The sequence below is a fragment of the Petromyzon marinus genome, chromosome 65, assembly GCF_048934315.1.
Source record: "Petromyzon marinus isolate PM22_M1 ecotype Great Lakes invasive population chromosome 65, UKy_Petmar_22M1.pri1.0, whole genome shotgun sequence".
NCBI classification, from domain to species: domain Eukaryota; kingdom Metazoa; phylum Chordata; class Hyperoartia; order Petromyzontiformes; family Petromyzontidae; genus Petromyzon; species Petromyzon marinus.
In genome coordinates, this window is record NC_133731.1 from 3991079 (window position 1) to 4018119 (window position 27041).

The 27041-nt window shown below is 47.1% G+C and overlaps 1 protein-coding gene across 2 annotated transcripts in view; it reads right to left on the reverse strand.

The window, feature by feature from the left end:
- LOC116956500 (G-protein coupled receptor 20-like) overlaps positions 1 to 20965 on the reverse strand; it is a 36073-nt gene extending 15108 nt beyond the window's left edge. Inside the window, exon 1 of one of the 2 annotated variants that reach the window (XM_032978173.2) lies at positions 20828 to 20965. The gene's annotated coding sequence lies outside the window, so the exon portion shown is untranslated. Of the gene's footprint in view, positions 1 to 20742; positions 20762 to 20827 lie in introns of those variants that run through there. The other variant, XM_076054257.1, reaches the window with a different exon arrangement.
- Positions 20966 to 27041: the final 6076 nt, after the last annotated feature.

A 27041-nucleotide genomic window follows, 5' to 3' on the forward strand; every position in this document is an offset into this window, starting at 1 on the left:
CTAAGAACTCCTTACTAACAACTCCTTACTTATCAACAACCTCTTACTAACAACTCCTTACTAATAAGCTCTTGCTTAATAACAACTCCTTACTAATAACTCCTTGGTTACTAAAAACGCCTTACTAACAACTCCTTACTTACTAACAACTTCTTACATACTAACAACTCCTTACTAATAACTCCTTGCTTACTAACAACTTCTTACTTACTGACAACTCCTTACTAACAACTCCTTACTTATTAACAACTCCTTACTTACTGACAACTCCTTACTAACAACTCCTTACTTATTAACAACTCCTTACTGACAAACTCCTTACTTACTAACAACTCCTTACTTACTAACAACTCCTTACTTACTGACAAACTCCTTACTAACAACTCCTCTATAATTTTTCATTGCTGGAGGGGTTTCCCCCCCTCCCCCTACCTGAAACTCCTCGCTCCCCCATGGGGGTGGCTTTGATGGAGCGACGACCCCAGCCAACTGCGACCCACCACCGCCGTGTTGGGTTCAAATCCCACGCGGTTGACCGACGAGCGCCGCCCGGCCGCCTTTGTATCCCCAGCCCCCCCCCTCCCCCCCTACACACCCAGCGAGGTGGGCTCCCTAACCGGTCCAGCTATTGCCCGGGGGTTTCGTTGAGGCTGCCGCGCGAACGTCCACTGCCAAAACGTCCCACGGACGTTCGCCAAATGACTCCTCTGCGCCGTCCGCATCGAAAGTCGGGCGCGAGGTGGACGGTGGGGGGGAGTCGGTGCGGTCACTTTGTCAAGAACGCGGAGAGTGAGAGAGGGAGGACGACTCAGAGAGAGGACGACTCAGAGAGAGGACGACTCAGAGGGAGGGAGAGAGGACGACTCAGAGAGAGAGAGGACGACTCATAGAGAGAGAGAAGACGAATCAGAGAGAGAGAGAGTGGACGACTCAGAGAGAGAGAGTGGACGACTCAGAGAGAGAGGGAGGGGACGACTCAGAGAGAGAGAGGACGACTCAGAGAGAGAGAGGACGACTCAGAGAGAGGGATAGAGGACGACTCAGAGAGAGGGAGAGAGGACGACTCAGAGAGAGAGGGGACGACTCAGAGAGAGAGGACGACTCAGAGAGAGGACGACTCTGAGAGAGGACGACTCAGAGAGAGAGGACGACTCAGAGAGAGAGGACGACTCTGAGAGAGGACGACTCAGAGAGAGAGGACGACTCAGAGAGAGAGGACGACTCAGAGAGAGAGAGAGGACGACTCAGAGAGAGAGTGAGGACGACTCAGAGAGAGAGAGAGAGGACGACTCAGAGAGAGAGTGAGGACGACTCAGAGAGAGAGGGGACAACTCAGAGAGAGAGGGAGGGGACGACTCAGAGAGAGGGAGAGAGGACGACTCAGAGAGAGGACGACTCAGAAAGAGAGGACGACTCAGAGAGAGAGAGAGAGAAGACGACTCAAAGAGAGAGAAAGATGACGACTCAGAGAGAGAGGACGACTCAGAGAGAGAGGACGACTCAGAGAGAGAGAGGACGACTCAGAGAGAGAGGACGACTCAGAGAGAGAGGGAGGGGACGACTCAGAGAGAGAGAGAGAGAGGACGACTCAGAGAGAGAGGGAGGCGACGACTCAGAGAGAGGGAGAGAGGACGACTCAGAGAGAGGACGACTGAGAGATAGGACGACTGAGAGATAGGACGACTCAGAGAGAGGACGACTCAGAGAGAGGACGACTGAGAGATAGGACGACTCAGAGAGAGAGGACGACTCAGAGAGAGAGGACGACTCAGGGAGAGAGAAGACGACTCAAAGAGAGAGAGGACGACTCAGAGAGAGAGAGGACGACTCAGAGAGAGGACGACTCGGAGAGAGAGAGGACGACTCAGAGAGAGGACGACTCAGAGAGAGGACGACTCAGAGAGAGGACGACTCAGAGAGAGAGGACGACTCAGAGAGAGGACGACTCAGAGAGAGAGGACGACTCAGAGAGAGGACGACTCAGAGAGAGAGAGGACGACTCAGAGAGAGAGAGAGGACGACTCAGAGAGAGAGGACGACTCAGAGAGAGAGGACAACTCAGAGAGAGGACGGCTCAGAGAGAGAAAGAGGACGACTCAGAGAGAGAGAATGAGCCAGAGAGAGAGGACGACTCAGAGAGAGAGGACGACTCAGAGAGACAGAGGACGACTCAGAGAGAGACAGAGGGCTACTGAGAGAGAGAGGACGACTCAGAGTGAGGACGACTCAGAGAGAGAGGACGACTCAGAGAGAGGACGACTCAGAGAGAGGACGACTCAGAGAGAGAGAGGACGACTCAGAGAGAGGACGACTCAGAGAGAGGACGACTCAGAGAGAGAGAATGAGCCAGAGAGAGAGGACGACTCAGAGAGAGGACGACTCAGAGAGAGAGAGAGGACGACTGTAGGCGCAGCTTTCTTGTACCCGAAAATAAACTACGCCTTAAACTTGTGGGAGCAATAAGTCTGGCGCGTGTTTGAGGTGTCTTCAATCAAACTGTTTCTTTATTATTTAGTTGCACGAAAATCGAGCGTTTTCTAAAGTTATATCTTCGCCTGTTCACGCACTGTGTCACTTCGTCGCACGGTCAAAGACTCTATCCACTCGCTCCCCACTCGGAACTTCACATAGCTTCCCGTTCATACTGTGACTTTACCGAAAGAACCAAGAATATGAACTCCTTACTTACTAACAACTCATATTCTTAGTTCTTTCGGTAAACTCACGTTGAAGGGAAACAACAAAATAATACAATATATATTACGTTGAAGGGAAACAACAAAATAATAAAATATATATTTCATATATTTAGTTGTTTCCCTTCAACGTGACTTTACCGAAAGAACTAAGAATATGAATTACTGCAGTCACGAAAGCTTTAAATCAAAATACTAACAACTCCTTACTTACTAACAACTCCAAATTTACTAACAACTCAAATTTTTTGTAAAAAAAAATTCTTGCTGTGGTTTTCACACCTGATAATGATTGCTTGTGTTGCAGTCGAAACGTCGTGAGAATTTTATCGTGTTATATTTTTTTTGTTTATTTTATTGTTTCCCTTCTACGTGCTGACTTTACCGAAAGAACCAAGAATACAAATATAACCAGTCCGTCAATAAATGTATGACAGATGCACATCAAATGTATACACAGAAATAACACATTGGCTCTTACGTTGACATTTTTTGGAGTGCGACGTTTCGCTGTACTCGCCGTACTCAAAAAACTGTAAATGCTGTCGATTCACTCACTCTTCAACACACCGGTGAACTATTTTGTCTTTTATAAACGTGACACGTTTTTTTTTAATGATTGGCCGTGTCGGGTCGTGAAGGGTTACGACACATCTATAATTAACGCGATCTAACCCAGAAACGTTTATTATGGAGAAGTGATAATGGTGATGGAGACAACGATGATGATGATTACGGTGGTGGGGGGAGCGGTGGTGCAGCGGTTAGCGCTACGCTGCGCTACGGAGCTCGGTGACCCGAGTTCGATTCCCGCTCACGGCCAACACCGTTGACAATTGCTTTGAACCGGTCCTGGGCCTCGCCTAGGTCGGCTCAGTCTCAAATGAGTACCTGGTGCGGTGTGTTAACATCGCCACTGGGGAGACAAAGACGGCCGGGCGTGGTGCTGGCCACCCAGCCACCTCGTGTGCCACAGTGCCGGCCTTCATAGGTGCTCGCTAACAGCACTTGCCCCTACAGTCTGTTGAGGCTACACGGGGGATCTTTGTCTCTTTTTAAGATGGTGGTGGAGATAACGATGATGACGGTGATGGTTACAGATGATGTCGGTGATGATGGACAGATGATGATGATGATGGAGACGTATGTACGTTGAACTTCTTTCGCACCGTACGTGCGAGCCAACCGTGCTAATCGGAGGTGCGGAGACAGATGATGATGATTGAGACAGTTGTGATGATGGTGATGGTAATGATGGTGGTTATTGGATACAGATATGATGATGGTGATGTTGATGGTGATGCTGATGGTGATGCTGATGGAGACAGATGTGATGATGGTGATGGTGATGATGGTGATGATGATGGTGGTGATGATGATGATGGAGACAGATGTGATGATGGTGATGTAGTAACTGATGATGATTGTATGATGATGATGTAGGAACTGATAATAATTGATGATGATGATGATGTAGGAACTGATGATGATGGTATGATGATATGTAGGAACTGATGATGATTGTATGATGATGATGACGATGTAGGATGTGATGATGATTGCATGATGATGATGAAGGAACTGGTGATGATTGTATGATGATGATGATGATCTAGGAACTGATGATGATTGCATGATGATGGTGATGATGTTGGAACTGATGATGATTGTACGATGATGATGATGATGATGATGTAGGAACTGATGATGATTGTATGATGATGTAGGAACTGATGAAGATTGCATGATGATGGTGATGATGTACAAACTGATGATGATTGTATGATGATGATGATGATGGAACTAATGATGATTGTATGATGATGATGTAGGAACTGATGATGATTGTATGATGATGATGTAGGAACTGATGATGATTGTATGATGATGATGATGTAGAAAATGATGATTGCATGATGATGATGGAGGAACTGATGATGATTGCATGATGATGATGTATGAACTGATGATGATTGCATGATGATGATAATGATGATGTAGGAACTGATGATGAAAGTATGATGATGATGTAGGAACTGATGATGATTGTATGATGGTGATGATGATGATGTAGGAACTTATGATGATTGTATGATGACGCTAATGATGATGTAGGAACTGATGATGATTATATGATGATGACGATGATGTAGGGACTGATGATGATGTAGGGACTGATAATGATGATTGCATGATGATGATGATGTAGGAACTAATGATGATTGTATGATGATGATGTAGGAACTGATGATGATTGTATGATGATGATATAGGAACTGATGATGATTGTATGATGATGTAGGAACTGATGATGATTGTATGATGATGACGATGATGTAGGAACTGATGATGATTGTATGATGACGATAATGATGATGTAGGAACTGATGATGATTGTATGATGATGATGATGTAGGAACGGATGATGATTGTGTGATGATGATGATGATGTAGGAACTGATGATGATTGTATGATGATAATGTAGGAACTGATGATGATGATGATGATTGTATGATGATGTAGAACTGATGATGATTGCATGATGATGATGTAGAAACTGATGATGATTTTATGATGATTATGTAGGAACTGATGATGATTTCATGATGATGATGATGTAGGAACTGATGATGATTGCATGATGATGATGAAGTACGAACTGATGATGATTGCATGATGATGATGATGTAGGAACTGATGATGATTGTATGATTATGTAGGAACTGATGATGATAGTATGATGATGATGTAGGAACTGATGATGATTTGATGATGATGATGATGTAGGAACTGATGATGATTGTATGATGATGATGTAGGAACTGATGATGATTGTATGATGATGATGATAAAGTAGGAACTGATGATCATGATGATGATGTAGGAACTGATGATGATTGTATGATGATGTAGGAACTGATGATGATTGTATGATGATGATGATGGCGGAACTCAGGATGATTGTGTGATGATGATTATGATGTAGGATCAGATGATGATTGCATGATGATGATGATGATGAAGGAACTGATGATAATTCTATGATGATGAAGATGATGTAGGGATTGATGATGATGTAAGGACTGATGATGATGATTGTATGATGATGATGATGTAGGAACTAATGATGATTGTATGATGATGATGATGATGATGTAGGAACTGATGATGATTGCATGATGATGATGATATAGGAACTGATGATTGTATGATGATTATGTAGGAACTGATGATGATTGTATGATGATGATGATGATGTAGGAACTGATGATGATTTTATGATGATGATGTAGGAACTGATGATGATTGTATGATGAGGATGATGTAGGAACTGATGATGATTGTATGATGATGATGTAGGAACTGATGATGATTGTATGATGATGATAAAGTAGGAACTGATGATTGCATGATGATGATGTAGGAACTGATGATGATTGTATGATGATGATGAAGGAACTGATGATGATTGCATGATGATCATGGTGTTGGAACTGATGATGATTGCATGATCATGATTATGTAGGAACTAATGATGATTGCATGATGATGATAATGATGATGTAGGAACTGATGATGAAAGTATGATGATGTAGGAACTGAAGATGATTGTATGATGATGATGACGATGATGTAGGAACTGATGATGATTGTATGATGATGATGTAGGAACTGATGATGATTTTATGATGATGATGATGTAGGAACTGATGATGATTTTATGATGATGATGTAGGAACTGATGATGATTGTATGATGAGGATGATGTAGGAACTGATGATGATTGTATGATGATAGTGTTGGAACTGATGATGATTGCATGATCATGATGATGTAGGAACTAATGATGATTGCATGATGATGATGTAGGAACTGATTATGAAAATATGATGATGTAGGTACTGATGATGATTGTATGATGATGATGATGATGTAGGAACTGATGATGATTGTATGATGACGCTAATGATGATGTAGGAACTGATGATGATTATATGATGATGAAGATGTAGGAACTAATGATGATTGTATGATGATGATGTAGGAACTGATGATGATTGTATGATGATTATGATGTAGGAACTGATGATGATTGTATGATGATGATGTAGGAAAAGATGATGATTGCATGATCATGATGAAGGAACTGATGATGATTGCATGATGATGATGATGATGTTGGAACTGATGATGATTGCGTGATCATGATGATGTAGGAACTGATGATGATTGCATGATGATGATAATGATGATGTAGGAACTGATGGTGAAAGTATGACGTCAATGTAGGAACAGATGATGATTGCATGATGATGACAATGATGATCTAGGAACGGATGATGATAGTATGATGATGAAAATGATGATGTAGGAGCTGATGATGATAGTATGATGATGACGATGATTGCTTGTGGATAATGAATACGACATTGGCGTCACTTAGGAGGTAAAAGTCCGTTAGAAAAATAAAGGAATTCCTTCTTGACCAACTTGGAGCTGCTCGCCCCCCCCCCCCCCACCCATCTGTGGGTGGAGACCTCCACGCCTCCTCCTCCACCTCCTCCTCCTCACAATGAGGCCCCCTGTGCGTGAGTCGAACCCGGCCGTTAGGGGAGTGCGGGGGGCGGGACTCGACGCGGCGCCTCAATGACCCCCTCTGTGTGCGCGCGGCTGGAGCGGGCGAGGGGAGGGAGAGAGGTGGGGAGGGAGGGGTGGAAGGGAGGGAGGCAAGGAGGGATGGAAGGGAGGGAGGGAGGTGGGGGGGGTGGAGGGGAGTGGATGGAGCGCCGTGACGTCGTCTCGCCCCAGCCGCGGTGCCCCCAGCGCCTTGAGGTGTTGGGGGCACCGCGGAGTCGTCGCTTCGTGGCGGGCGCCGAAAGATCCCCGCGAGAGCGGTCCCCCCGCCCCCCCCCCCACAGCCCCCACCCCCGCCCCCCCCGATTCCCCACCCCGGGTCCCCCGTGACAACAAGCATCTCTAAATATGTGAGTTTGTCAATCTAGATGATCATTTTAAAGTGGATAGCTCCCAGTGGCTTACTAACACGGTATCAGAAGGACAATAAGTACAGGAAGGGACTCCTCTACTTAGGACATACGAACTTAGGAACAAAACAGTGGCATCTACATCTACAGAACGTGAAGAACCAGTGGCATCTACACCTACAGAACGTGAAGAACCAGTGGCATCTACATCTACAGAACGTGAAGAACCAGTGGCATCTACATCTACAGAATGGGAAGAACCAGTGGCATCTACATCTGTAGAACATTAAGAACCAGTGGCATCTACATTTACAAAACGTGAAGAACCAGTGACATCTACATCTGTAGAACGTGACGAACCAGTTACATCTACAGCTGTAGAACGTGAAGAACCAGTGCCATCTACATCTGTTGAACGTGAAGAATCAGTGGCGTCTACATCTGCAGAATGTGAAGAACCAGTGGCATCTACATCTGTAGAACATGAAGAACCAGTGGCATCTACATCTGTAGACCATGAAGTACCAGTGGAATCTACATCTGTTGAACGTGAAGAACCAGTGGCATGTACATCTACAGAGCATGAAGAACTAGTGGCATCTACTTCAACAGAACAGGAAGAACCAGTGGCATCTACATCTGCAGAACATGAAAAATCAGTGGCATCTACATGTGTAAAACGTGAAGAACCAGTGGCATCTACATCTGCAGAACATGAAGAACCAGTGGCATCTACATGTGTAGAACGTGAAAAAGCAGTAGCATCTACATCTATAGAACGTGAAGAACCAGTGGCATCTACATCTGTAGAACGTGAAGTACCAGTGGCATCTACATCTGTAGAATATGAAGTACCAGTGGAATCTACATCTGTTGAACGTGAAGAACCAGTGGCATGTACATCTACAGAGCATGAAGAACTAGTGGCATCTACTTCAACAGAACAGGAAGAACCAGTGGCATCTACATCTGCAGAACATGAAGAATCAGTGGCATCTACATGTGTAAAACGTGAAGAACCAGTGGCATCTACATCTGCAGAACATGAAGAACCAGTGGCATCTACATGTGTAGAACGTGAAAAAGCAGTAGCATCTACATCTATAAAACGTGAAGAACCAGTGGCATCTACATCTGTAGAACGTGAAGTACCAGTGGCATCTACATCTACAAAACGTGAATAACCAGTGACATCTACATCTGTAGAACGTGAAGAACCAGTGGCATCTACATCTGTAGAACGTGAAGAACTAGTGGCATCTACAGCTGTAGAATGTGAAGAAGCAGTGGCATCTACATCTGCAGAACATGAAAAACCAGTGGCATCTACATCTGTAGAACATTAAGAACCAGTGGCATCTACAGAACGTGAAAAACCAGTGGCATCTATAGAACGTGAAGAACCAGTGGCATCTACAGAACGTGAATAACCAGTGACATCTACATCTGTAGAACGTGAAGAACCAGTGGCATCTACATCTGTAGAACGTGAAGAACTAGTGGCATCTACAGCTGTAGAATGTGAAGAAGCAGTGGCATCTACATCTGCAGAACATGAAAAACCAGTGGCATCTACATCTGTAGAACATTAAGAACCAGTGGCATCTACAGAACGTGAAAAACCAGTGGCATCTACAGAACGTGAAGAACCAGTGGCATCTACATCTACAGAATGTGAAGAGACGGTGGCATCTACATCTGCAGAACGTGAAGAACCAGTGGCATCTACATCTACAGAATGTGAAGAGATGGTGGAATCTACATCTGCAAAATGTGAAGAATCAGTGGCATCTTAATTTACATAACATGAACAACCAGTGGCATGAACTTCTACAGAACATGACCAACCATTGGCATCTACATCTGCAGGACATGAAGAATCAGTGGCATCTACATGTGTAGAACGTGAAGAACCAGTGGCATCTACATCTACAGAACATGCAGAACCAGTGTCATCTACATCTACAGAACATGAAGAACCAGTGACATCTACATCTGCAGAACGTGAACAACCAGTGGCATCTACGTCTACAGAACATGAAGAACCAGTGGCATCTACATCTGCAGAACATGAAGAATAAGTGGCATCTACATCTGCAGAACGTGAAAAACCAGTGGCATCTACATCTGCAGAATGTGAAGAACCAGTGGTATCTGCATCTACAGAAAATGAAGAACCAGTGGCATCTTCATCTACAGAACATGAAGAACCAGTGGCATCTACATCTACAGAACATGAAGAACCAGTGGCATCTTCATCTACAGAACATTAAGAACCAGTGGCATCTACATCTACAGAACATGAAGAACCAGTGGCATCTACATTTGCAGAACGTGAAGAACCAGTGGTAACTACATCCGCAGAATGTGAAGAACCAGTGGCATCTACATCTGCAGAACATGAAGAACCAGTAGCATCTACATCTGTAGAACGTGAAGAACCAATGGCATCTACATCTCCAGTACATGAAGAACCAGTGGTATCTACATCTTCAGAATGTGAAGAACCAGTGGCATCTACATCTGCAGAACGTGAAGAACCAGTGGCATCTACATTTGCAGAACAAGAAGAACCAGTGGCATCTACATCTGCAGAACGTGAAGAACCAGTGGCATCTACATTTGCAGAACGTGGAGAACCAGTGGCATCTACATCTGCAGAACGTGACGAACCAGTGGCATCTACATATACAGAACATGAAGAACCAGTGGCATCTTCATCTACAGAACATGAATAACCAGTGGCATCTACATCTACAGAACATGAAGAACCAGTGGCATCTACATCTACAGAACGTAAAGAACCAGTGGCATCTACATTTGCAGAACGTGGAGAACCAGTGGCATCTACATCTACAGAATGTGAAGAGACGGTGGCATCTACATCTGCAGAACGTGAAGAACCAGTGGCATCTACATCTACAGAATGTGAAGAGATGGTGGAATCTACATCTGCAAAATGTGAAGAATCAGTGGCATCTTAATTTACATAACATGAACAACCAGTGGCATGAACTTCTACAGAACATGACCAACCATTGGCATCTACATCTGCAGGACATGAAGAATCAGTGGCATCTACATGTGTAGAACGTGAAGAACCAGTGGCATCTACATCTACAGAACATGCAGAACCAGTGTCATCTACATCTACAGAACATGAAGAACCAGTGACATCTACATCTGCAGAACGTGAACAACCAGTGGCATCTACGTCTACAGAACATGAAGAACCAGTGGCATCTACATCTGCAGAACATGAAGAATAAGTGGCATCTACATCTGCAGAACGTGAAAAACCAGTGGCATCTACATCTGCAGAATGTGAAGAACCAGTGGTATCTGCATCTACAGAAAATGAAGAACCAGTGGCATCTTCATCTACAGAACATGAAGAACCAGTGGCATCTACATCTACAGAACATGAAGAACCAGTGGCATCTTCATCTACAGAACATTAAGAACCAGTGGCATCTACATCTACAGAACATGAAGAACCAGTGGCATCTACATTTGCAGAACGTGAAGAACCAGTGGTAACTACATCCGCAGAATGTGAAGAACCAGTGGCATCTACATCTGCAGAACATGAAGAACCAGTAGCATCTACATCTGTAGAACGTGAAGAACCAATGGCATCTACATCTCCAGTACATGAAGAACCAGTGGTATCTACATCTTCAGAATGTGAAGAACCAGTGGCATCTACATCTGCAGAACGTGAAGAACCAGTGGCATCTACATTTGCAGAACAAGAAGAACCAGTGGCATCTACATCTGCAGAACGTGAAGAACCAGTGGCATCTACATTTGCAGAACGTGGAGAACCAGTGGCATCTACATCTGCAGAACGTGACGAACCAGTGGCATCTACATATACAGAACATGAAGAACCAGTGGCATCTTCATCTACAGAACATGAATAACCAGTGGCATCTACATCTACAGAACATGAAGAACCAGTGGCATCTACATCTACAGAACGTAAAGAACCAGTGGCATCTACATTTGCAGAACGTGGAGAACCAGTGGCATCTACATCTGCAGAACGTGACGAACCAGTGGCATCTACATATACAGAACATGAAGAACCAGTGGCATCTTCATCTACAGAACATGAATAACCAGTGGCATCTACATCTACAGAACATGAAGAACCAGTGGCATCTACATCTACAGAACGTAAAGAACCAGTGGCATCAACATCTGCATAACGTGAATAACCAGCGGCATCTACACCTGCAGAACGTGAAGAACCAGTGGCATCTACATCTACAGAATGTGAAGAACCAGTGGCATCTAAATCTACAGAATGTGAAGAACCAGTGTCATCTACATCTGCAGAACGTGAAGAACCAACGGCATCTACATCTGCAGAGCGTGAACAACCAGTGGCATCTACATCTACACAATGTGAAGAACCAGTGGCATCTACATCTGCAGATCATGGCGAACCAGTGGCATCTACATCTGCAGAACGTGAAGAACCAGTGGTATTTACATCTGCAGAACGTGAAGAACCAGTGGCATCTACATCTGTAGAACGTGAAAAACCGGCGGCATCTACATCTGCAGAACGTGAAGAACCAGCGGCATCTACATCTGCAGAACGTGAAGAACCAGTGGCATCTACATCTACAGAATGTGAAGAACCAGTGGCATCTACATCTACAGAATGTGAAGAACCAGTGGCATCTACATCTGCAGAACGTGAAGAACCAGCGTCATCTACATCTGCAGAACGTGAAGAACCAGTGGCATCTACATCTACATAATGTGAAGAACCAGTGGCATCTACATTTGCAGATCGTGACGAACCAGTGGCATCTACATCTGCAGAACGTGAAAAACCAGTGGTATCTACATCTGCAGAACGTGAAGAACCAGTGGCATCTACATTTGTAGAACGTGAATAACCAGCTGCATCTACATATGCAGAACTTGAAGAACCAGTGACATCTACATCTTTAGAACGTGAAGAACCAGCGGCATCTACATCTGCAGAACGTGAAGAACCAGCGGCATCTACATCTGCAGAACGTGAAGAACCAGTGGCATCTACATCTACAGAACGTGAAGAACCAGTGGCATCTACATCTACAGAACGTGAAGAACCAGTGGCATCTACATCTACAGAACGTGAAGAACCAGTGGCATCTACATCTGCAGAACGTGAAGAACCAGTGGCATCTACATCTACAGAACGTGAAGAACCAGTGGCATCCACATCTGCAGAACGTGAAGAACCAGTGGCATCTACATCTACAGAACGTGAAGAACCAGTGGCATCTACATCTGCAGAACGTGAAGAACCAGTGACATCTACATCTACAGAACGTGAAGAACCAGTGGCATCTACATCTACATAACGTGAAGAACCAGTGGCATCTACATCTACAGAACGTGAAGAACCAGTGGCATCTACATCTACAGAACGTGAAGAACCAGTGGCATCTACATCTGCAGAACGTGAAGAACCAGTGGCATCTACATCTACAGAACGTGAAGAACCAGTGGCATCTACATCTGCAGAACGTGAAGAACCAGTGGCATCTACATCTACAGAACGTGAAGAACCAGTGGCATCTACATCTACAGAACGTGAAGAACCAGTGGCATCTACATCTGCAGAACGTGAAGAACCAGTGGCATTTACATCTACAGAACGTGAAGAACCAGTGGCATCTACATCTACAGAACGTGAAGAACCAGTGGCATCTACATCTGCAGAACGTGAAGAACCAGTGACATCTACATCTACAGAACGTGAAGAACCAGCGGCATCTACATCTGCAGAACGTGAAGAACCAGCGGCATCTACATCTGCAGAACGTGAAGAACCAGTGGCATCTACATCTACAGAATGTGAAGAACCAGTGGCATCTACATCTGCAGAACGTGAAGAACCAGCGTCATCTACATCTGCAGAACGTGAAGAACCAGTGGCATCTACATCTACAGAACGTGAAGAACCAGTGGCATCTACATCTACAGAACGTGAAGAACCAGTGGCATCTACATCTACAGAACGTGAAGAACCAGTGGCATCTACATCTGCAGAACGTGAAGAACCAGTGGCATCTACATCTACAGAACGTGAAGAACCAGTGGCATCTACATCTGCAGAACGTGAAGAACCAGTGGCATCTACATCTACAGAACGTGAAGAACCAGTGGCATCTACATCTACAGAACGTGAAGAACCAGTGGCATCTACATCTGCAGAACGTGAAGAACCAGTGGCATCTACATCTACAGAACGTGAAGAACCAGTGGCATCTACATCTACAGAACGTGAAGAACCAGTGGCATCTACATCTGCAGAACGTGAAGAACCAGTGACATCTACATCTACAGAACGTGAAGAACCAGTGGCATCTACATCTACAGAACGTGAAGAACCAGTGGCATCTACATCTACAGAACGTGAAGAACCAGTGGCATCTACATCTACAGAACGTGAAGAACCAGTGGCATCTACATCTGCAGAACGTGAAGAACCAGTGGCATCTACATCTACATAACGTGATGAACCAGTGGCATCTACATCTACAGAACGTGAAGAACCAGTGGCATCTACATCTACAGAACGTGAAGAACCAGTGGCATCTACATCTGCAGAACGTGAAGAACCAGTGGCATCTACATCTACAGAACGTGAAGAACCAGTGGCATCTCCATCTGCAGAACGTGAAGAACCAGTGGCATCTACATCTACAGAACGTGAAGAACCAGTGGCATCTACATCTACAGAACGTGAAGAACCAGTGGCATCTACATCTGCAGAACGTGACGAACCAGTGGCATCTACATCTACAGAACGTGAAGAACCAGTGGCATCTACATCTACAGAACGTGAAGAACCAGTGGCATCTACATCTGCAGAACGTGAAGAACCAGTGACATCTACATCTACAGAACGTGAAGAACCAGTGGCATCTACATCTGCAGAACGTGAAGAACCAGTGGCATCTACATCTACAGAACGTGAAGAACCAGTGGCATCTACATCTACAGAACGTGAAGAACCAGTGGCATCTACATCTGCAGAACGTGAAGAACCAGTGACATCTACATCTACAGAACGTGAAGAACCAGTGGCATCTACATCTACAGAACGTAAAGAACCAGTGGCATCTACATCTACAGAACGTGAAGAACCAGTGGCATCTACATCTACAGAACGTGAAGAACCAGTGGCATCTACATCTGCAGAACGTGAAGAACCAGTGGCATCTACATCTACATAACGTGATGAACCAGTGGCATCTACATCTACAGAACGTGAAGAACCAGTGGCATCTACATCTACAGAACGTGAAGAACCAGTGGCATCTACATCTGCAGAACGTGAAGAACCAGTGGCATCTACATCTACAGAACGTGAAGAACCAGTGGCATCTCCATCTGCAGAACGTGAAGAACCAGTGGCATCTACATCTACAGAACGTGAAGAACCAGTGGCATCTACATCTACAGAACGTGAAGAACCAGTGGCATCTACATCTGCAGAACGTGACGAACCAGTGGCATCTACATCTACAGAACGTGAAGAACCAGTGGCATCTACATCTACAGAACGTGAAGAACCAGTGGCATCTACATCTGCAGAACGTGAAGAACCAGTGACATCTACATCTACAGAACGTGAAGAACCAGTGGCATCTACATCTACAGAACGTGAAGAACCAGTGGCATCTACATCTACAGAACGTGAAGAACCAGTGGCATCTACATCTGCAGAACGTGAAGAACCAGTGACATCTACATCTACAGAACGTGAAGAACCAGTGGCATCTACATCTACAGAACGTGAAGAACCAGTGGCATCTACATCTGCAGAACGTGAAGAACCAGTGACATATACATCTACAGAACGTGAAGAACCAGTGGCATCTACATCTACAGAACGTGAAGAACCAGTGGCATCTACATCTACAGAATGTGAAGAACCAGTGGCATCTACATCTGCAGAACGTGAAGAACCAGCGTCATCTACATCTGCAGAACGTGAAGAACCAGTGGCATCTACATCTGCAGAACGTGAAGAACCAGCGTCATCTACATCTGCAGAACGTGAAGAACCAGTGGCATCTACATCTGCAGAACGTGAATAACCAGTGGCATCTACATCTGCAGAACGTGAAGAACGTGTAACAGGAGAGCGTTCCAGACGGCCACAGGAGCACGTCTGAGTGCGCAAGCGATGCCATGGCCATCGTCTTTGTTAGACACTCGCCGGTGTTGCTGCTGCGAGCATGAGCGGTGGAGTTGGCGTGGTGATGGTTTGTGATGATGATGGTTTGTGATGATGGTTTGTGATGATGATGGTTCGTGATGATGGTTTGTGATGGTGATGGTTTGTGATGATGGTTTGTGATGATGATGGTTCGTGATGATGGTTTGTGATGGTGATGGTTTGTGATGATGATGGTTTGTGATGATGATGGATTGTGATGATGGTTTGTGATAATGATGGTATGTGATGATGATGGTTTGTGATGATGGTTTGTGATGATGATGGTTTGTGATGATGATGGTTTGTGATGATGATGGTTTGTGATGATGATGGTTTGTGATGATGATGGTTGGTGATGATGGTTTGTGATGATGGTTCGTGATGATGGTTTGTGATGATGATGGTTTGTGATGATGATGTTTGTGATGATGATGGTTTGTGATGATGATGGTTTGTGATGATGGTTTGTGATGATGATGGTTCGTGATGATGATGGTTTGTGATGATGGTTGGTGATGATGGTTTATGATGATGATGGTTTGTGATGATGGTTCGTGATAATGATGGTTTGTGATGATGATGGTTTGTGATGATGATGGTTTGTGATGATGATGGTTTGTGGCGATGGTTCGTGATGATGATGGTTCGTGATGATGGTTTGTGATGATGGTTTGTAATGATGGTTTGTGATGATGATGGTTTGTGATGATGGTTCGTGATGATGGTTTGTGGTAATGATGGTTTGTGATGATGATGGTTTGTGATGATGATGGTTTGTGATGATGATGGTTTGTGATGATGGTTTGTAATGATGGTTTGTGATGATGGTTTGTGATGATGATGGTTTGTGATGATGATGGTTCGTGATGATGGTTTGTGATGATGGTTTGTGATGATGATGGTTTGTGATGATGATGTTTGTGATGATGATGGTTGGTGATGATGGTTTGTGATGATGGTTCGTGATGATGGTTTGTGATGATGATGGTTTGTGATGATGGTTTTTGATGATGATGGTTCGTGATGATGGTTTGTGATGATGATGGTTTGTGATGATGATGGTTTGTGATGATGGTTTGTGATGATGATGGTTTGTGATGATGATGGTTTGTGATGATGGTTTGTGATGATGGTTTGTGATGATGATGGTTTGTGATGATGGTTTGTGATGATGGTTTGTGATGATGATGGTGTGTGATGATGATGGTTCGTGATGATGGTTTTTAATGATGGTTTGTGATCATGATGATGGTTTGTGATGATGATGGTTCGTGATGATGGTTTGTGATGATGATGGTTTGTGATGATGGTTTGTGATGATGATGGTTAGTAATGATGATGGTTTGTGATGATGATGGTTTGTGATGATGATGGTTTGTGGCGATGGTTCGTGATGATGATGGTTCGTGATGATGGTTTGTGATGATGGTTTGTAATGATGGTTTGTGATGATGATGGTTTGTGATGATGGTTCGTGATGATGGTTTGTGGTAATGATGGTTTGTGATGATGATGGTTTGTGATGATGATGGTTTGTGATGATGATGGTTTGTGATGATGGTTTGTAATGATGGTTTGTGATGATGGTTTGTGATGATGATGGTTTGTGATGATGATGGTTCGTGATGATGGTTTGTGATGATGGTTTGTGATGATGATGGTTTGTGATGATGGTTTGTGATGATGATGGTTTGTGATGATGGTTTGTGATGATGGTTTGTGATGATGATGGTTTGTGATGATGGTTTGTGATGATGGTTTGTGATGATGATGGTTTGTGATGATGGTTTGTGGTGATGGTTTGTGATGATGGTTTGTGATGATGATGGTTTGTGATGATGGTTTGTGATGATGATGGTTTGTGATGATGGTTCGTGATGATGGTTTGTGATGATTATTGTTTGTGATGATGGTTTGTGATTATGATGGTTCGTGATGATGGTTTGTGATGATGATGGTTTGTGATGATGGTTTGTGATGATGATGGTTAGTAATGATGATGGTTTGTGATGATGATGGTTTGTGATGATGATGGTTTGTGGCGATGGTTCGTGATGATGATGGTTCGTGATGATGGTTTGTGATGATGGTTTGTAATGATGGTTTGTGATGATGATGGTTTGTGATGATGGTTCGTGATGATGGTTTGTGGTAATGATGGTTTGTGATGATGATGGTTTGTGATGATGATGGTTTGTGATGATGATGGTTTGTGATGATGGTTTGTAATGATGGTTTGTGATGATGGTTTGTGATGATGATGGTTTGTGATGATGATGGTTCGTGATGATGGTTTGTGATGATGGTTTGTGATGATGATGGTTTGTGATGATGGTTTGTGATGATGATGGTTTGTGATGATGGTTTGTGATGATGGTTTGTGATGATGATGGTTTGTGATGATGGTTTGTGATGATGGTTTGTGATGATGATGGTTTGTGATGATGGTTTGTGGTGATGGTTTGTGATGATGGTTTGTGATGATGATGGTTTGTGATGATGGTTTGTGATGATGATGGTTTGTGATGATGGTTCGTGATGATGGTTTGTGATGATTATTGTTTGTGATGATGGTTTGTGATTATGATGGTTCGTGATGATGGTTTGTGATGATGATGGTTTGTGATGATGATGTTTGTGATGATGATGGTTTGTGATGATGGTTTTTGATGATGATGGTTCGTGATGATGGTTTGTGATGATGATGGTTTTGTGATGATGGTTTGTGATGATGATGGTTTGTGATGATGGTTTGTGATGATGATGGTTTGTGATGATGATGGTTTGTGATGATGGTTTGTGATGATGATGGTTTGTGATGATGATGGTGTGTGATGATGATGGTTCGTGATGATGGTTTTTAATGATGGTTTGTGATGATGATGATGATGGTTTGTGATGATGGTTTGTGATGATGGTTTGTGATTATGGTTTGTGATGATGATGGTTTGTGATGATGATGGTTTGTGATGATGATGGTTTGTGATGATAATGGTTTGTGATGATGATGGTTTGTGATGGTGATGGTTTGTGATGATGATGGCTTGTGATGATGGTTTGTGATGATGATGGTTTGTGATGATGATGGTTTGTGATGATGATGGTTTGTGATGATGATGGTTTGTGATTATGGTTTGTGATGATGGTTTGTGATGATGATGGTTTGTGATGATGATGATTTGTGACGATGGTTTGTGATGATGATGGTTTGTGATGATGGTTTATGATCCTCGCTGTGACACTCACCACCCTCGCTGTGACACTCACCACCCTCACTGTGACACTCACCACCCTCGCTGTGACACTCACCATCCTCGCTGTGACACTCACCTCCCTCGCTGTGACACTCACCACCCTCACTATGACACTCACCACCCTCGCTGTGACACTCATCACCCTCGCTGTGACACTCATCACCCTCACTGTGACACTCACCACCCTCGCTGTGACACTCACCACCTTCGCTGTGACACTCACCACCCTCGCTGTGACACTCACCACCCTCGCTGTGACACTCACCACTCTCGCTGTGACACTCACCACCCTCACTGTGACACTCACCACCCTCGCTGTGACACTCACCACCCTCGCTGTGACACTCACCACCCTCGCTGTGACACTCACCACCCTCGCTGTGACACTCACCACCCTCGCTGTGACACTCACCACCCTCGCTGTGACACTCACCACCCTCGCTGTGACACTCACCACCTTCGCTGTGACACTCACCACTCTCGCTGTGACACTCACCACCCTCGCTGTGACACTCACCACCCTCGCTGTGACACTCACCACCCTCGCTGTGACACTCACCACCCTCGCTGTGACTCTCACTACCTTAACTGTGACACTCACCACCCTCGCTGTGACACTCACCACCCTCGCTGTGACACTCACCACCCTCACTGTGACACTCACCACCCTCGCTGTGACAATCACCACTCTCGCTGTGACACTCACCACCCTCACTGTGACACTCACCACCCTCACTGTGACACTCACCACCCTCGCTGTGACACTCACCACCCTCGCTGTGACACTCACCACTCTCGCTGTGGCACTCACCACCTTCGCTGTGACACTCACCACCCTCGCTGTGACACTCACCACTCTCGCTGTGACACTCACCACCCTCGCTGTGACACTCACCACCCTCGCTGTGACACTCACCACCCTCGCTGTGACACTCACCACCCTCGCTGTGACACTCACTACCTTAACTGTGACACTCACCACCCTCGCTGTGACACTCACCACCCTCGCTGTGACACTCACCACCCTCACTGTGACACTCACCACCCTCGCTGTGACACTCACCACCCTCACTGTGACACTCACCACCCTCACTGTGACACTCACCACCCTCGCTGTGACACTCACCACCCTCGCTGTGACACTCACCACTCTCGCTGTGGCACTCACCACCTTCGCTGTGACACTCACCACCCTCGCTGTGACACTCACCACCCTCGCTGTGACACTCACCACCCTCGCTGTGACACTCACCACCTTCGCTGTGACACTCACCACCCTCGCTGTGACACTCACCACCCTCGCTGTGACACTCACCACCCTCGCTGTGACACTCACCACCCTCGCTGTGACACTCACCACTCTCGCTGTGACACTCACCACCCTCGCTGTGACACTCACCACCCTCGCTGTGACACTCACCACCCTCGCTGTGACACTCACCACCCTCGCTGTGACACTCACCACCCTCGCTGTGACACTCACCACCCTCGCTGTGACACTCACCACCCTCGCTGTGACACTCACCACCCTCGCTGTGACACTCACCACCCTCGCTGTGACACTCACCACTCTCGGCAGTGACACTCACCACTCTCGCTGTGACACTCACCACCCTCGCTGTGACACTCACCACCCTCGCTGTGACACTCACCACTCTCGGCAGTGACGCTCGAAGTCTGTGCGATGAACGGAGCCGAATCCGCGCAGCTTCACCCTCCTGAGTTCGATGCCTGGCGGAGGGAGTCGCGATGTTCGCCGGCAGCGCGTGTCCAGCCCCGGCCTCGAGTGCCGACACAGAGCAGGAACGCACCGCGATTTTGTCACTCGGGAGAGGAGGGAGGGCGGAGGAGGAAGAGGTTGGAGGAGGAGGAGGAGGAGGAGAGGGAGGGGAGGTGGAGGGAGAAGGAGGAGGAGCAGGAGGAGAGGGCGGAGGGGGTAGAGGAAGAGGGGTAAGGAGGAGGAGAGGGAGGAGAGGGATGAGAGGGAGGATTAGGGGGAGGAGGAGGAGGGGGAGGAGGAGGAGGGGGAGGAGGAGGAGAGGGAGCAGAGAGAGGGAGGGGGGATGGAGGAGAGGGAGTAAGGGGAGAGGGAGGAGGGGGAGGAGAGGGAGGAGGAGGAGGGGGAGGAGGAGGAGGGGGAGGAGGAGGAGGGGGAGGAGGAGGAGAGGGAGGAAGGGGAGAGGGAGGAGGGGGGGGAGGAGGAGGAAGAGGAGAGGGAGCCGTATGGAAATGATCGCTGTGTTCCACTTGGGTTCAGTTTCCCAACCCGCACCACCACCACCACCACTACTACTACTTCCTTTCTTCCTTCGCCCCCCTTTCCTCCCTTCCCCCCCTCATTCCTCCAGCCCCTCACATCCCCACTAGCCGCTGTCCCCCCTAACCCCTCCACAACCCCCCCCCCCGGGACTTCGCCTCTCCGCTTCCCGCAACCCCTGCCTCGAGTCGCGTGCGTCACGGGGGTTACGCAAACCCCGGGGCATCGGATCGGTTGCGAGAGCGAGGAATTTTGCTTTTGAATCTCCATCCTCTCCCCCCTCTCTCTCTCTCTCTCTCCCTCGTGCTCTCTCGTAGAATGAGGATGTGTGTGTGTGTGAGCGCTGTGTGACACTTCCACCACCACCACCACCAACATCATCATCATCAATCAGCATCCTTCACAGTCGAGCGCACGTTGAGATGACGCAACCCTCGAGATTTTTCTGACAGATGTTGCGATTGCGATTTGATTTGCGATTAAATAAAAAAAATCAAGCTTCAGTTCAATATTCACCGTGTAATAGATTTAAAACACGTGATGGAGCATTACCACGTGATACCATGAAATATGAACTGCTCCATATATTCTAATGCAAGGATGGGAATTTTTTACCTACGTGACTTTACCGAATAGAACCAAAGAGTTAAGAGATATGCTTCCAAAATGTATTTATTAAAATGCTTTAATTGAAATAAAACTATCAAACATAGAATAATTGTTAAGTTAAATAAAGTTATAAAAATTATAACAAAAATTTAACAATTCCAATAAGAAAGTAATAGGACTTTTCAAATCGCATGATGCAGGGTGGAGAATGATTCAGGGTGGTGGATGATTCAGGGTGGACGATGATGGAGGGTGGAGGATAATGGAGGGTAGAGGATGATGCAGGGTGGAGGATGATGCAGGATGATGCAGGGTGATGCAGGGTGGAGGAGGTGAGGTATACCGAGACGGGGAGTGGAGTGGTACCCCAGAGGTCGGTGACCCAGGGGAAGAGAAGACCTAAAGCCGGACGGTGGCGGTGGTAGCGGTGGTGGCGGTGGCGTAGTTTCGCGGTAGTTGAATTGAAGTTGGCACAGTAGGGGACACAGGTGGTGCATCGGCCCAGTGAACTCAGTAAGTCGACCCGTGGCACCTGCTGGGTCTGCCCCGTGACCTCCTGGTGCACCTAGCCTGGCCCAGTAGGGGAGGCACAGGTCGTGCATCGGCCACTCATCTCAGTCAGTCGACCCGTGGCACCTGCTGGGTCTGCTCCGTGACCTCCTTGCCAGCGGGCGTTCGACACTTCACATGGCCTTAACGTGCACCTAGCCTGGCACCACTTAATGGCGAATGGCGGTGGTTGTTGTTGGTGGTGGTGATGTTGGTGCGGTCAGTGTGGGGAGCGGTGGTGCAACGGTTAGCGCGCGAACCTGGCGACCCAGGTTCGATTCCCGCTCACGGCCAATACCAGTGGCGATTATTTGTACCGGTCCAGGGCCTCTCCTAGGTCGACTCAGCCTCAAATGAGTACCTGGTGCGGTGTGTAAACATTGCCACTGGGGAGACAAAGGCGGCCGGGCGTGGTGCTGGCCACCCACCCCCTCGTGTGCCGTGCCTGCCTTCATAGGTGCTGCTCGCTAACAGCACTTGCCCCAACAGTCTGTCAAGGCTACACGGGGGATCTTTGTCTTCGTGTTATGGGGGGTGTGTTCGGGTGTGTTCGTGTGTGTTCATATGTGTTGGTACGTGTGTGTGTGTTGGTGCGTTGCTGTATACACTACGCTATACACTACACCATACACTACACTGTACACTACACTGTTATACACTACACTCTACACTACGCTATACACTACTATGCACTAAATTATACACTACACTCTACACTACACTCTACACTACGCTATACACTACACTGCTATACACTACACTGCTATAACACTACACTACACTATACACTACACTATACACTACACTCTACACTACGCTATACACTACTATGCACTATGCATATACAGCAGCAGACGTCAGGGTCGTGATCGAACCCACGACCTCCTGTATACCAGGCGAGGTAGTTAACATCTCATAGCCACCGTGATCATGATGAGAGAGAGACACTCAAACTCCAAATATACAGGAAGGTTCAGGGTCGGGATCGATCCCACGACCTCTTGTATACCAAGGGAGGTAGTTAACATCCCCTAGCCACTGTGGTGATTATGAGAGAGAGAGACTTAAACTCCAAATATACAGCAGCAGGCGTCAGGGTCGTGATGGAACCCACGACACCCTGTATACCAGGCGAGGTAGTTAACATCTCCTAGCCACCGTGATCATGATGAGAGAGAGACACACAAACTCCAAATATACAGCAGCAGGCGTCAGGGTCGTGATGGAACCCACGACCTCCTGTATACCAGGCGAGGTAGTTAACATCTCCTAGCCACCGTGACACCCCACTGACCTCCACCTACCCCTTCACCTCGTGATAAACACGCGCCGTGGTTCGATCCCGGGGTCTGGGCGTCTCGCAGCAGCAGCAGCAGCAACAACAACAGCAGCAGCTGCTGTTGTTGTTGTGGTGTTGTGAGTGACCGCGGTTTGCTGTCAGATGGCCGAGCAGATAAGAGAGAGTGGAGTCTGGGTGCGTGAGCCACGCCCCGCCACGCCCTGGGCCACAACGCGCCACGCGGCCACAACGCGCCCGTACCACACCACGTCGGAGCACGCCACTCCACACCGCACCACGCCAGGGCACACCACGTCCCAACACAACACACCGCACTACGCCACAACCACGCCACAAACGCAGCACGCCACACCACACCGCACCACGCCACAACCACTCCACGTGGAAGCACGCCACACCACGCCGCACCACGCCAGACCACTCCACGCCACACCACACCGCACCACGCCACAACCACTCCACGTCGAAGCACGCCACACCACGCCGTACCACCCGACACCACAACACGCCACACCGCACGCCGTACCCAAGCCACGACCAGCTAGCGAGCTTTGCGTCACGTCGACAGAAGGTGGCCAATTCGTCACTGGAAGATCACCGCCGGTTGTGTGGCGGAGGGCGTAGCCACAACATGAGCGATCCGAGGGCGACGTTTAACGCCAGTAATGACAACCAGCTTCATCAGACGACGGCCCAAAAACAAGACGCAACAACAACAACAACTACAACAACAACAACTACAACAACTACAACAACTACCTGTACGATTGACGATATCGGTCGCGAAAGCCCCCTACCCCCCACCCCTTTACGTGTCGAGCTCCAAATGTCGAGCGGGCATCGTCAAGCAAGTCGCGAGCGATCGGAGTTGGTGGAGCGGAGCGCTGATGCGTGGGTGGGTTAGATGTCCGTGGGGGGCTGATGGTGGTGGAGAGAGGGGGGGCGGTGGCACGTGCCCCCCCCCACCCCCCATTGATCCGATCGAAATCCCTAATTTCGATCGGATCATTGTGGTTTATTAGTGATAAATCGGCATATTGCGACCACCCCACTGCCACCGTGTAGCATATTATTACGTGGCCAGGGACTCTACGAGATGATAGGACAATAGTCTGAGTGCACAATTGGCAATAAGTAACGGCACAGTGGTTATAAGCGACTCACAGAATTGTGCGCGGTTGCGTCTACAGAGTCCACGACTTCCCTGAAGGCATCGACACCTTCAGCGAGCGCGATGCCGATGATCACTAACAACGCGGTTCGCAATTCGACCCCTCGATCGATGGCTGCGTCATCGCCGCACACGCTGGAGAAATCCGAGTGATTTTTATTTATTTAAACAAACCAGAAAAAAGGGCAAAGCGCACAAAACGGAGCGCTTGAAGGGGAGCACTTTGATCGTGTCGCAGATGCGGTGAAGGGGAGTCGGAGCGACCGGGCTTTGGCTCACGTTGCCGCTAGGGCAGAGGTGGGGTTACGTCCGCCCCGCGGGCCGGACGAGGGCCCCGCGAAATCGTTTGGGTCTCTGGCCCTGCCAAGGTCAATCGCAGGCGGGACTCGAAATTCAATCAATCTAGGAGAGCAAAAACCCTGGGAAAGCAGTTGCGAGTTAGCGGCATCGTCGGTCAATAGCCGGCTAGCATCGTCACCGCGCCTCGCCGAAGAGAAGCAGTTCCAGCCCCATCGCAATTAGCGGCGAGTTCATTCCACGTTTGACCAAATGTAACGGGGCTAAAAAAAATTTAAGTTGATAATTTTGTATGGCCCGCGAATTATGTTATAGAAATATCCAAATGGTACCTGGGGCAGCAAAAAGGTTCCCCCATCCGTTGCGCTATAGGGCGAAGGCGCCGGACTCTGGTTGAGGCTGCTGAGTCGACATCGTCGCTATCACATTCCCGGCGTGAGAGTGAAATGGAAAATTTGTTGATCTCATGGGGAGCATGGAGGGGAGGGATTTTACAAAGGGCGTGCGCGGCCTCGGGTTCGATTCGCGCTCACGGCGAACTTCGGTGAAGACCGTGAGAATATATAGGTGGAGGTTTTTAACCCTCTCTGGCAATAAAAGAGTTGTGTTTAATAGGTTTAAACAACAAACTGAAACCTTTCGCAAGGAATCCTGTCTGCATTAACCAGGCGTAATTGTGGTGAACATGCAAAACATCACACACTCTCACACGATCACACTCTCACACTCTCACACCATCACACGCTCACACCATCACACACTCTCACACCATCACACTCTCACACTCTCACACCATCACACTCTTACACCATCACACTCTTACACCATCACACACTCACACCATCACACTCTCACACACTCACACCATCACACTCTCACACACTCACACCATCACACACTCTCACACCATCACACCATCACACTCTCACACCATCACATTCTCACACGAACACACTCTCACACTCTCACACCATCACACTCTCACACCATCACACTCACACCATCACACTCTCACACCCACACTCTCACACCATCACACCCCATCACACTCTCTCACACTCTCACACTCTCACACCATCACACTCTCACACTCTCACACCATCACACCATCACACTCTCACACACTCACACCATCACACCATCACACTCTCACACTCTCACACCATCACACCATCACACTCTGACACTCTGACACTCTCACACCATCACACCATCACACACTCACACCATCACACCATCACACCATCACACTCTCACACCATCACACTCACACCATCACACACTCACACCATCACACCATCACACTCTCACTCCATCACACACTCACACCATCACACACTCACACACTCTCACTACATCACACTCTCACACCCTCACACCATCACACACTCACAGCATCACACCATCACACTCACACCATCACACTCTCACACACACTCTCACACACTCTCACACCATCACACTCTCACACCATTACACTCTCACACCATCACACCATCACACTATCACACCATCACTCTCTCACACCATCACACTCTCACACCATCACACACTCACACACTCACACCATCATACTCACACCATCACACTCTCACACACACTCACACTCTCACACACTCTCACACATCACACACTCACCCCATCACACACTCACACTCTCACACCATCAAACTATCACACTCT